General features: G+C 45.4%; 1 non-coding gene across 1 annotated transcript; it reads left to right on the top strand.

Annotated features, from left to right (window-relative positions):
* Positions 1-1721: 1721 nt before the first annotated feature.
* On the top strand, positions 1722-1823 carry LOC115934779 (U6 spliceosomal RNA). Its single transcript, XR_004070532.1, has one exon. It is a non-coding gene; the product is annotated as a U6 spliceosomal RNA (small nuclear RNA).
* Positions 1824-12648: the final 10825 nt, after the last annotated feature.

The raw sequence follows: 12648 nt of genomic DNA, 5'->3' as shown, positions 1-12648 counted from the left end.
TCTTCAAACTAGTTTTGTCAGGTTTTAGTAAAAGGATTTTGCTAGTCCCATAAACTGAAAGATACATTTTCAATTTTCTTCTGTGATCTAGAACAGTTTATGTAAGAGAGGAATTACTCCTCCAGCTCAACAACAACAACAACAAAAAATACAATTTAAAAATGGGCAATGACTTGAATAGACATCTCTCCAAAGGTGATGTACAAATGGCCAACAAGCATATGAAAAGATGTTCAATGTCACTAATCATTAGAAAAATGAAAATGAAAAAGATAACAATATCATTATTATTTATTATTATTTTTTTTTTTGAGACAGAGTTTCACTTTTGTTGCCCAGACTGAGTGCAATGGCATGGTCTCGACTCACTGCAACCTCTGCTTCCTGGGTTCAAGTGATTCTCCTGCCTCAGCCTCCCAAGTAGCTGGGATTACAGGCACCTGCCATCACACCCAACTAATTTTTGTATTTTTAGTAGAGACAAGGTTTCACCATGTTGGCCAGGCTGGTCTTGAATGCCTGACCTCAAGTGATCCGTCCACCTCAGCCTCCCAGAGTGCTGAGATTACAGGCATCAGCCACCACACCCGGCCAAAAAATATGTATTTTAAGTACCAGGCACCAGGTTAGATGCCGGGAATGTATCTATTAACCGGCTGACCAGCACCCTGCCCTCCAGAGCATATCCTTTAGCAAATCAGGCAATAGAAGGTCTTCCTGAGTAAGCAGAGGAGTTTAGACATACCCTGTGAGACACTGCACTCATGTGGCCCTATAATGGGAGTGGATGGAGAGATGTCCTCAGCCTGTGAATGACATGGAAGCGGGATATGCAGAGGAAATGCAAAGTGTTGAAGAGCTAGGTCTCCAGCAACAGCATGTGAGCCTCAGCTATGAACCGCAGACTAGAATGAATGCACTGCAGAGGCAGGGAAGTGGTCAGAGTTTCTGAGAAAGTCATTCATTCAGAGAGATGAAAACTTCTTCTTTTTTCTTCTTAAGACGGAGTTTCGCTCTTGTTGCCCAGGATGGAGTGCAATGGCGCGACCTTGGCTCACTGCAACCTCTGCCTCCTGGGTTCAAGCGATTCTCCTGCCTCAGCCTCCCGAGTAGCTGGGATTACAGGCATGTGCCACCATGCCCAGCTAATTTTTTGTATTTTTAGTAGAGACAGGGTTTCTCCATGTTGGTCAGGCTGATCTCAAACTTCTGACCTCAGGTGATCTGCCTGCCTTGGCCTCCCAAAGTGCTGGGATTACAGGTGTGAGCCACTGTGCCCAGCCGAGAGATGGAAAACTTAATCTTTTCACAGAGAATTTACATTTAATAAAAGTATAGCCTTTGTTTGGTTTAAGCTGCAGGAATGAAATTCTGATGATGAAATCATTGGCTTGAGTCAGTAGGAAGAAGAGGGGTTTGGTGTAGAGGGGCAGTCAGGGCCATCCCTGAAATCACCTCTTTTTAGGAGCTGTCCACCTCAGAGGCCAGCTCTGACTTTCCATGTGATGTGAGGGATACTGCTTCACTCTCTGGACATCATTTTCTCCATTCAGAAATGGAAGCAGGAGTTCTTGGTTTTCCAGAACTGAGGACATTCCCTCTTAACTCCTAAGTGATTATCACCCTGCCTTCCTCTGCAAACTCAGCTTTCCTAGAGAAAACAAGGGAGAGGGGATGCAGGGAAATGGGCAGTAGGCACCCTTAACAATCCTGTGAGGAGTGCTTGCTGTGACAGTGCATATACTAAAATTGGAATGATATAGAGATTAGCATAACTCCTGCATAAGGATGATATGCAAATTTATGAAGCTTCTTAAGTGTAAATTTTGAAAGTCATGGGAAACAGACAAAGGTTCTTCCCAAACCTGGGACCATGGAACTCCCTGGAGACGTTTAAAAGAGCACTGGACAGCCAGAACCAACAGGCAGAGTGACCAGCTCATCTTGTTTTCCCCTGGACAAAGTCCTGCGTTCCAGGAAAACTGGGATGGCTGTCACCCCATCAGGAGGCCTGGTCTTCAGCTCTGCATCTGCCATTAACTCCCTTCTCCTCATAGCCTGAGTTTCCTCCTCAATTGTAAAGTAGTATACCTGGACAAGATGATATCTAAGGGTACTTCCAGCCCTGCTGGAACAAACTGGAAAGTTGCCTTGGCTGCCCTAATATCCAGAAACCCTCAAGGAACTTGCCATGAGCGTGGGCAGAACCAATCTCATCACCAGGGGGCGCACCTGGAGGTTCAGGGACCTGCATGTTTTCCTATACAGATCCTCTGCTCTTACTGATTCCTGTGAGTGACGTAGTTAATACCAGCAGTGTATTATAATCATTAGTTGTCACTACAAAATAGACTGAAGATGATTATTCCTAGTTGTCAGATTGTTTCAAGGAGTATGTAAACCCAAAATAACAAACGTAGAAAAAAACAATTTCACAATGCTCCCAGCTGGCATTATATCCATTTAATTATACAGTCATATTGGAATGATACGTGGTTATCGTTTCTATTTAGAATTTTACTTGTGCCAGGCGCGGTGGCTCACACCTGTAATCCCAGCACTTTGGGAGGGCGAGGCGGGCGGATCACCTGAGGTCAGGAGTTGGAGAGCAGCCTGACCAACATGGCGAAACCCCGTCTCTACTAAAAAATACAAAAATTAGCCAGGCGTGGTGGCAAGCACCTGTGGTCCCAGCTACCCGGGAGGCCGAGGCAAGAGAATCGCTTGAACCCGGGAGAAGGAGGTTGCAGTGAGCCGACATCGCGCCACTGACTCTAGCCTGGGGGACAAAGCGAGACTCAGTCTCAAAAAAAAAAAAAAAAAAAAAAAAAAAGAATTTTACTTGGATTCCAGAGGAAGGATTTCCATCTCTCGATTTCTATTAACATCAAATATAAAATGTTTCTCTCTGTTGCAAATCTAAGTACATACTGTTCCAAAAGTGTGCTTTTTTTGCCAGCTTTATAAGGTCTTCATCTTTTGGCAAGATTATCAAAACCAAAAAATTTGGAAAGTTGTTCCATTGCACTTTCCCAGAGTGAATCTTGAAGCCAGACTGCCTAGCTTCACGTCTCACCTCTGTTTCATTAGTATGATTTAACGTTTCTGTGTGTCTGTGTCTTTCTCTGTAAAATGCAGATTGTCAGGCGAGGTTCCAGAGCTCTGGCACCGGAAGTGGTCGACTCGCGGTTTGGTTAAGAATTTACCTATAACAGCATAGGTTTGAAAAGGGAAAGTTCATTAGAAAGGAAGAACGCCGGCCGGGCGCGGTGGCTCACGCCTGTAATCCCAGCACTTTGGGAAGCCGAGACGGGCGGATCACGAGGTCAGAAGATTGAGACCATCCTGGCTAACACCGTGAAACCCCGTCTCTACTAAAAATACAAAAAAAAATTAGCCGGGCTAGGTGGCGGGCGCCTGTAGTCCCAGCTGCGCGGGAGGCTGAGGCAGGAGAATGGCGTGAACTCCGCGGGGGCAGAGCCTGCAGTGAGCCGAGATCGCGCCACTGCACTCCAGCCTGGGTGAAAGAGCAAGACTCCGTCTCAAAAAAAAAAAAAAAAAAAAAAAATAGAAAGGAAGAACGCTGCAAAAGGGTGTAGCGCGGCACCTCAGTGAGAGGACTGAGCATGCGTGGTGGATTTTCCTTAGGGGCATTTATGGACCTTAAGGTGGGAGCTTAGGGTTGTAAAATTAGTTTCAGCATGGCATTCCAGAAATGTATAGAAATTTTAATTACTTATAAAAGTTGAAAGAGGCCTAGAATCAGATGTTGACTTTAGATACTAGGGAAGTTTGATTACCTCTAAATTCCCCAGATAAGGAGTTTTGCCGCCAGATATCCTGTTTGATGGTCACCAGGTGGTCTTTGCTCCCTTCTACACTTGATCTTAGCCAAAAGGCCGAGAAGCGATGTCTTTACTCCCTTCTAAATTGCTCATATAAGAAGTTTTTGGGCCAGGCGTGGTGGCTCATGACTGTAATCCTAGCACTTTGGGAGGCCGAGGCGGGCAGATCACTTGAGGTCAGGAGTTTGAAACCAGCCTGGTCAACATGATGAAACCCCGTCTCTACTAAAAACACAAAAATTAGCTGGGCGTGGTGGTGCATGCCTGTAATTCCAGCTCCTTGGGAGGCTGAGACATGAGAATTGTTTGAACCCAGGAGGCAGAGGTTGCAGTGAGCAACCTAGATCATGCCACATGCCAACCTAGATCATGCCACTGCACTCCAGCCTGGGCAACAGAGCAAGACCTTGTCTCAAAAAAAAAAAAAAAAGTCTGTGGCTTGTGGCTTGGGAATAGAGTTTCAATGCGATATGTCATTATTTATGATGTTTTTAAAGCCCATAGGATTTATCTAACATTTTTATTTTTACAAAGGAAAAATGGAGGCCCACAGAGAAGGAATCTTTCCAATATCCCATGAGCTTTGCTGGCAATAAAATTAAATATCAAATATTTGTCAGAAGGGGAAAGCTCTAGACAGAACCTCTGTTTCTATACTTCATCTTTCTCTTTTCTTTTTTTCTTTTTTTTTTTTCCGAGACAGAGTTTCACTTTTATCACCCAGGCTGTAGTGCAATGGTACGGTCTCGGCTCACTGCAACTGCCGCCTCCCAGGTTCAAGTGATTCTCCTGCTTCAGCCTCCCAAGTAGTTGGGACTACAGGTACATGCCACTATGCCTGGCTAATTTTTGTATTTTTAGTAGAGACAGGGTTTCACCATGTTGGCCAGGCTGGTCTCCATCTCCTGACCTCAGATGATCCGCCCTCCTCATCCTCTTAAAAGTGCTGGGATTACAGGCCTGAACCACCACGTCCGGTGAGTATCTTTCTTTTCTTTCTTTCTTTTTTTTTTCCCAGTTGCTCCTGTCCCAATATTTGTCAGAACTTCTCATGTAGTAAACTCAGCTTGCATTTGAGTGGATGCCATGGTATCTGAACGGACAAATCTATTGCAGCAGCAGCAGCAGCAGTTTCCTCCTCTGGGAACAAAGTGGCTTACACTGAGAGAATGTGGAGAACTGTGTTCATGCTATGGCCTTGGCTCCTGTGTTTTTACTTATTCTGCCGTCTGCTCTTCTTCCCTTCCTCAAGCCTGGGACTCGGTGTGTGGCCAAAACTCCCATTGCCACTCCAGAGATGAACACTGTACTTGTTTTGTAGTAAGAGAGATCTTGTTTCAAATCCTATTTCAGCTACTTACTGTGTGACCTTGTTATGCCAGTTATTCTCTTTGATAGCCTCAGTTTCTATATCTAATAAAATGGACATAATGCCACCACACTCACAGTGGAGGTAAACATTAGCAATAGTACGAAGCCTAGTGGTTGTCCACATGATGCATATAAACAAGACCCCAGCAAGGCACGTTGTAAGTTGCCGGTTGGGTTCTCCGGGAGGCAGACTCAAGCTGGAGAGTAGCAGGCAGGACATTTAAAAGAAAGTGCTCTTGGGAAAATCACCTGTGTAAGAAAGGGGATGGGAACAGGTCTGAGCAGAGGAAAAAGTTGGGCTGTGATGCAGGGCCAGTGGGGGATCTCAGCCTGCCTCCCAGGGGGAGCTCTAGAGCAAGGAGGACTCTTCAGAGTTGTTGCCAGTTGAGGTGAGGGAGCTGGGCCTTCTGTCCGCATGCTGCTGGTAGCTGGATGCAGGCTGGCTCTGGAAGTTTTCTTCAGCCAAGGCATTCTCTAAAGAGGGTTGTCAGCTGCGGGTTACAGCAGCATTGACAGAAGCTAGGGGAATAAGTCCCATATTCCCAAAGGGGGATGGGTAGTGCAGCATAGCTGTCATCACTCTGAAACTCCAGAACCAGAAAGAAATAACTAATCCTGAAAACATCCAGAGGGGATAAACAGAGCATGCACAAACGGACAGGAATAAGAATGAAATCAGAATTCTCACAAGTGCCATTGGAAGCTAAAAGGCAATAGAGAAATGCCTTCAAAAGTCCCATGGAAAGTGATTTCTAACCTAGAATTCTATTCTGAGCCAAACTATCAATCAATGTGAGGATACAATAAAGACATTTCAGAGATGCAGTTTTGACTTCTTTTTCTTTTCACTTTCCATGCCCTGTTTCTCAAGAAGTGATTGAGCAAGGGATCCAGAAAGCAGAGGATGTGCCAGGAAGGCCACAGGGAAGTGTGAGCAGCAGTTCTGAGAGCAGCAGGGAGCCTGGAATGAAGGCTGGAGGGCCCTGGAGGGAAGGTGTCTCCTGTTTCAGCAGTAGAATGTTTATGAGTATATCAATAGTGAAATTATAAAGAAAAATGAAAAAGTGATTTAAAAGTCAGCATACAGATTACCTCTAAAAAGGAGGTGTGGACTGTAATGGGGCAGGAGCTTCTGAGGTGCTGACAATGTTTTATTTTGTGACCTGAGTTTGTTTCAAAACATGAATGTTTGCTGTATAACTATTTGTAACTTCCTTTCTCTCTATATATATACACATGTATACACAAACACACATTCTGTTTTCTATGCATATATTTTTAAATACAGTATTTTTAACATAAATTCAAATAAAATAAATAACAAATGGAAAGCCCTCAACACAGTGCCTGGCCTGGCATATAGTACATGTTCAATAAGCATTATTTGAATATTCTTCTTCTCCTCCTCCTCCTCCTCCTCTCCCTCTTCCAGATCCTGACATCATGGTGCCATCTCCAGGGTTTAAGTGATTCTCGTGCCTCAGCCTCCCAAGTAGCTGGGACTATAGGTGCCTGCCACTACGCCTGGCTAATTTTTGTATTTTTAGTAGAGACGGGGTTTCCCCATGTTGGCCAGGCTGGTCTTGAATTCCTGGCCTCAGGTGATCTGCCTGCCTCAGCCTCCCAAAGTGCTGGGATTACAGGTGTGAGCCACATGCCTGTCCTGCCATCCACTGTTGAATAAGTGCTTTCAGCTCTTGGTTTCGATGTAGGCCTCTTTAAGAATCATGTGAGTAGCTGAATTGCTTAAGTATAATTTATAGAATTTCAGTGCAGTTAATTCTTAATGGAAAATCTGAAACCTAAATTGCAGATTTAAAAGGTACTGTACAACCATTATATCTGTTATTAACTTTACTTAGCACCTTTTTGTCACTTAGAATAATATGTACTACTACTTGAGTGAGCTCTTTTGGAAGTTATATCAAGTTCTAGTGTTTGCTTCTTAGTAACTGAACTGAATTTACAGTTCTGTCCTAGACATTTTGCACTAAAGTAGCCGAATCCACTCTCGTGTCTTTTCGTTAATGTGCTCTGTACCACTGGTGAGTGCTCCATAGATTCCTTACCTGCTGCTACAGAATGTTATTTTACATCCCTATGGCTATTGCCAAGGCTACAAAAAAGAAAAGCTATATTTGTATGCAACACTAACCTTTTGACTGCTAATGTATGTTTCTGCTTGCTGTGCCTTGTTATGGCTGCTTTTTTTGTGCTAATAAAGTATGTTTGGTGTTCTCCTTGTAAAAAAAAAAAAAATCATGTGAGATATATTCCAGAATAGCATGCAAAAAGGGAAAGGATTAATGCTTGGCCAGGAAATAGTTTTACGTTTGCACTGACAAAAAAATTTAATCCAGAGCTTCTGTTCTGAACACATATCACCACCAGAAAGAAAAGGAAGACATTTTCTATTTTCTCTGGTTCTTTTATAGCTGCCAAGTGAGTGGTAGGATGGAAAATCTGCTATCCTATGTCTCCTTTCTTATGTGTTGATTTTTTTTTTTTTTTTTTTTTGGTGGTGGGGACAGGGTCTTGTTCTGTTAGGCTGGAGTGCAGTGGTGTGGTCAGGTTCACTGCAGCCTCCATCCCCTGGGCTCAAGCGATACTCCCACCTCAGCCTCCTAAGTAGCTAGGACTACAGGCATGAGCCACTGCACCCAGCTAATTTTTTTTTTTTTTTTTTTAGTAAAGATGAGTTCTCACAATGTTGCTCCTGAGTTCAAGTGATCCTCCCACCTCAGCCTCCCAAAGTGTTGGGATTACAGGTGTGAGCTACTGCATCTAGCCTGAAGCTGATTTTTCTTTTTCTTTTTTGTTTTTTTGAGATGGAGTCTCACTCTGCTGCCCAGGCTGGAGCGCAGTGCCGTGATCTTAGCTCACTACAACCTCCCCGCCTTCTGGGTTCAAGCGATTCTCCTGCCTCAGCCTCCTGAGTAGCTGGGATTACAGGCCCTGGCCAGTACGCCCAGCTAATTTTTGTATTTTTAGTAGAGACGGGGTTTCGCCATGTTGGCCAGGGTGGTCTTGAATGCCTGACTTCAGGTGATCCACCCGCCTCAGCCTCCCAAAGTGCTGAGATTACAGGCATGAGCCACCAAGCCCGGCCTGATTTTTCTTTCTTTTTTTTCTCTTTTTTTTTTCTTTTTTTTTTTTTTGAGACAGAGTTTTGCTCTTGTTGCCCAGGCTGGAGTGCAGTGGCGTTACCTTGGCTAACCACAACCTCTGCCTCCCAGGTTCAAGCAATTCTCCTGCCTCAGCCTCCTGAGTAGCTGGGATTACAGGCATGCGCCACCATGCCTGGCTAATTTTTTTTTGTATTTTTAGTAGAGACGGGGTTTCTCCATGTTGGTCAGGCTGGTCTCGAACTCCTGACCTCAGGTGATCTGCCCACCTCGGCCTCCCAAAGTGCTGGGATTACAGGCGTGAGCCACCGCGCCTGGCCCCGATTTTTCTTAATACTTCAGTGTATCCTAGAATCTGTGTTGTGAAGAAAAAAAAAAAAAAACTTCAGTGTAAACCTGGAACCAAGGAAGGTGTTTTCTGGGAGCTATTGTTCTCATGAAGAACTTGTAACTATGAAATTCCTTTTGAAATTTCTGACGTAGAGTCCGGGCATGGTGGTTCACGCCCATAATCCTGGTACTTTGGGAGGCCAAGGTGGCGTGCGCCTGTAATCCCAGCTAATCAGGAGGCTGAGGCAGAAGAACTGCTTGAACCCGGGAGGCGGAGGTTGCAGTGAGCCAAGATTGCGCCACTGCACTCCACCCTGGGTGACAGAGCATGACTCTGTCTCAAAAAAAAAAAAAAAGAAATTTCGTATGTAGCTTTGCATGGCCTGATGTGTTGGCAGTTTGCTTGTTCTCAGTGATATTGAAACTGTGGATATACTTATTGCATAAATGATTCCTTATTGCAAAAATGATTCCTTATTGCAACAGTATGGCAAGGAAGACCAATGAGAAGCAGAGCTATCATTCTCCTAGGTGTTTATTTTATTTATTTTTTTGTGACAGAGTTTTACTCTGTCGCTCAGCCTGGAGTGCAGTGGTGCAACCTTGGCTTGCTGCAACCTCGGCTTGCTGCAACCTCTGCCTCCCGGGTTCAAGTGATTCTTCTGCCTCAGCCTCCCGAGTAGCTGGGATTACAGGTGCCCAACAACATGCCTGGCTAATTTTTGTATTTTTAGTAGAGACAGATTTTGCCTTGTTGGCCAGGCTGGTCTCAAATTCCTGACCTCAGGCGATCCACCCGCCTTGGCCTCCCAAAGTGCTGGGAGGCATGCGCCACCGCGCCTGGCCTCTGCTAGGTGTTTTAAACACCCTGCCTTGGAACTGGTGGGTAAAGGTTAAAAGGAGAGAGGACTCAGGATGGGGGAGGGCTTTACTTGATGGAGACAAGATGCTCAAGAACAGTAGTGGGAATGTGGTTGGTTTGGGGAGAGCTGGTTCCAAGTGGAAGATGCTACAGGGAGGACAGCAGAGTCACCTGTTGTGCCCTGAGGACAGCCTCTGACCTTCAAGGACAGCTATCATTTGCCTCTGAGAACCACATGAACCCTAACACGAAAACATCTTAAGGAGCAGATACTTCTTGGGAATACTTTCTATCTTCTCTTATTCTCATTTAATAGGGAATCAGCCTGGCGGAAGGGAAAGCGATCTAGACCAGGAGTCTGGAGGCCCAGGCTCAGCTCTGCCTTTAGACAGTTGCATATCTTGGTCAAATCATTTCCCTTCTCAGGCATCTTTTTTTTTTTTTTTTTTTTTTAATCTGTCAAACCAGATTGCTGGAACCAGATCATCCCTGAGATCCCGTCCAGCTCTGACGGTCTGTGAGTCTAATATCCTGAAAAAGTGGAAGAAGTTGCATGGCTACCAAAAGGAGCATGTGGGTGCTGAGTCAGGTAGACCTGAGTTTACATCCAGTGCCAGCTCTTACTAGGTATGTGAACTGTGACAATTATTTCACTGGTCTCGGCCAGGCACGGTGGCTCACGCCTGTAATCCCAGCACTTTGGGAGGCCGAGATGGGCGGAACATGAGGTCAGGAGATTGAGACTATTCTGGCTAATATGGTGAAACCCCGTCTCTACTAAAAATACAAAAAATTAGCTGGGTGTATTGGCGGGCACCTGTAGTCCCAGCTACTCGGGAGGCTGAGGCAGGAGAATGGCGTGCACCTGGGAGGCAGACCTTGCAGTGAGCTGAGATCGCACCACTGCACTCCAGCCTGGGCGACAGAGGGAGACTCCGTCTCAAAAAAAAAAAACAAAAAAAACAAACAAAAAAACCATTTCACTGGTCTCAGCCTGAATTCCCAGATCTATAAAACTGGTGTAGTATTTGCCAGGCATGGTGGCTCACGCCTATAATCCCAGCACTTTGGGAGGCCGAGGCGGGCGGATCACCCTAGGTAGGGAGTTCAAGACCAGCCTGACCAACATGGAGAAACTCCATCTGTACTAAAAATGCAAAATTATCCGGGCATGGTGGCACATGCCTATAATCCCAGCTACTTGGGAGGCTGAGGCAGGAGAATTGCTTGAACCTGGGAGGCGGAGTTTGTAGTGAGCCGAGATTGTGCCATTGCACTCCAGCCTGGGCAACAAGAACAAAATTCTGTCTAAAAAAAAAAAAAAAAAAAAAAAAAAAGAAATTGGTGTAGTACCTACAATGCAGGTCTGTTGTGAGGATGAAATGAAACAGTGCATGTCCCTGTTTCCCAGACTGTGTGTCAAGGCACCCTGAGGCTTGGCAGGGAACTCACATGAGTACAACCATGGCATATTTCAAAATTTTGAGGGAACCACGGTGACGTATGTTGAGTACCAAACATATTTCAATTGAACATTAGATTGTGCACATTCCTTTATGCCCTGATGTTGTATCTTCAAAAAGCCAGGGTTTTGATGTGACAAAAGGCAAGTACCTTGTAAAAATCAAGATGGAACACAAAATGAGGGTGGTGGTGTCCAATCTGATTCCAAGGTTTAAAAAGTTGAGCAGTGTGTAATAGGTGTATATATCTCATTAATAAGTAACTGGGACGGCTGGGCACGGTGGCTCACGCCTGTAATCCCAGCACTTTGGGAGGCTGAGGTGGACGGATCACGAGGTCAGGAGTTCGAGACCAGCCTGGCCAATATGGCAAAATCCCGTCTCTACTAAAAATACAAAAATTAGCTGGGCGTGGTGGCGCACACCTGTAGCTCCAGCTACTCAGGAGGCTGAGGCAGGAGAATCACTTGAACCGGAGAGCCGAGATCACCGGGGACGTGACTGCCAAAGTGAATAATCACTTTTTCAGGGTCCCTTTGTCTCTTTCTTTTTTTTTTGTCTTTGGGACGGACTTTCGCTCTCGTTGCCCAGGCTGGAGTGCAATGGTGTGATCTCTGCTCACCACAACTTCCGCCTCCCAGGTTTAAGTGATTCTCCTGCCTCAGCTTCCCGAGTAGCTGGGATTACAGGCATGTGCCACCATGCCTGGCAGATTTTGTATTTTTAGGAGAAATGGGGTTTCTCCATGTTGATCAGGCTGGTCTCAAACTCCCAACCTCAGGTGATCCGCCCGCCTTGGCCTCCCAAAGAGATGGGATTACAGGCGTAAGCCACTGTGCCCAGCCCCTTTATCTCTTTCTTATGGCCTATATGCTGCACGGTTTACTTCCCAAGATATCCTCAAGTCAGAATCTGTTCTTTCCAGAGGATTTTGGTCTTTTGTCCTATTTTAATGTCATTGAATTACTCTGTTGTAGAATTCCAGTTGGAAGGGTTTACCATAACTCCAACAGGTTTGGAATCTACTGGTTGCAGTCAGGGCTGGGCTTAAAACACAGCCCTGGCCACGAAAGAGTGTGACTTTCTTTTTTTTTTTTTTTTTTTTTTGAGATGGAGTCTCACTCTGTAGCCCAGGCTGGAGTGCAGTGACATGATCTCAGCTCACTGCAAGCTCCGCCTCCCAGGTTCAAGCAAGTCTCCTGCCTCAGTCTCCTGAGTAGCTGGGATTACAGGTGCACACCACCAAGCCTGGCTAATTTTTGTATTTTTAGTAGACACAGGGTTTCACCATGTTGGTCAGGCTGGTCTCGAACTCCTGACCTCGTGATCCGCCCGCCTCAGCCTCCAAAAATGCTGGGATTACAGGTGTGAGCCACTGCGCCCGGCCACTTGAGTATGACTTTCACTGTAGCAAAAGTGAATCAGTCATTGTCTTAATCTATAGGAGGTCCTCGCAGAATGTCATTTCCTTCAATGTTTTCTTTACTGTTCATGGAAAAAAATATTGGTTCCCAGCCAGGGCCATTGTCTGTGTGGAGTCTGCTCATTCTCCCCATGTCTGTGTGGGTTTTCCCCAGGTGCTCAGTGTCTACCTACATCCCAAAGACATGCCTGTTAGGTTCATAGACCCAGTCTGCGTGAGTATCAGCATG

This window comes from Gorilla gorilla, chromosome 4 (genome assembly GCF_029281585.2).
Source record: "Gorilla gorilla gorilla isolate KB3781 chromosome 4, NHGRI_mGorGor1-v2.1_pri, whole genome shotgun sequence".
In the NCBI taxonomy this organism is placed as follows: Eukaryota; Metazoa; Chordata; class Mammalia; order Primates; family Hominidae; genus Gorilla; species Gorilla gorilla.
The sequence above is the reverse complement of the archived record's forward strand: the minus strand, read 5'-3'. Positions and strand labels throughout refer to the sequence as shown.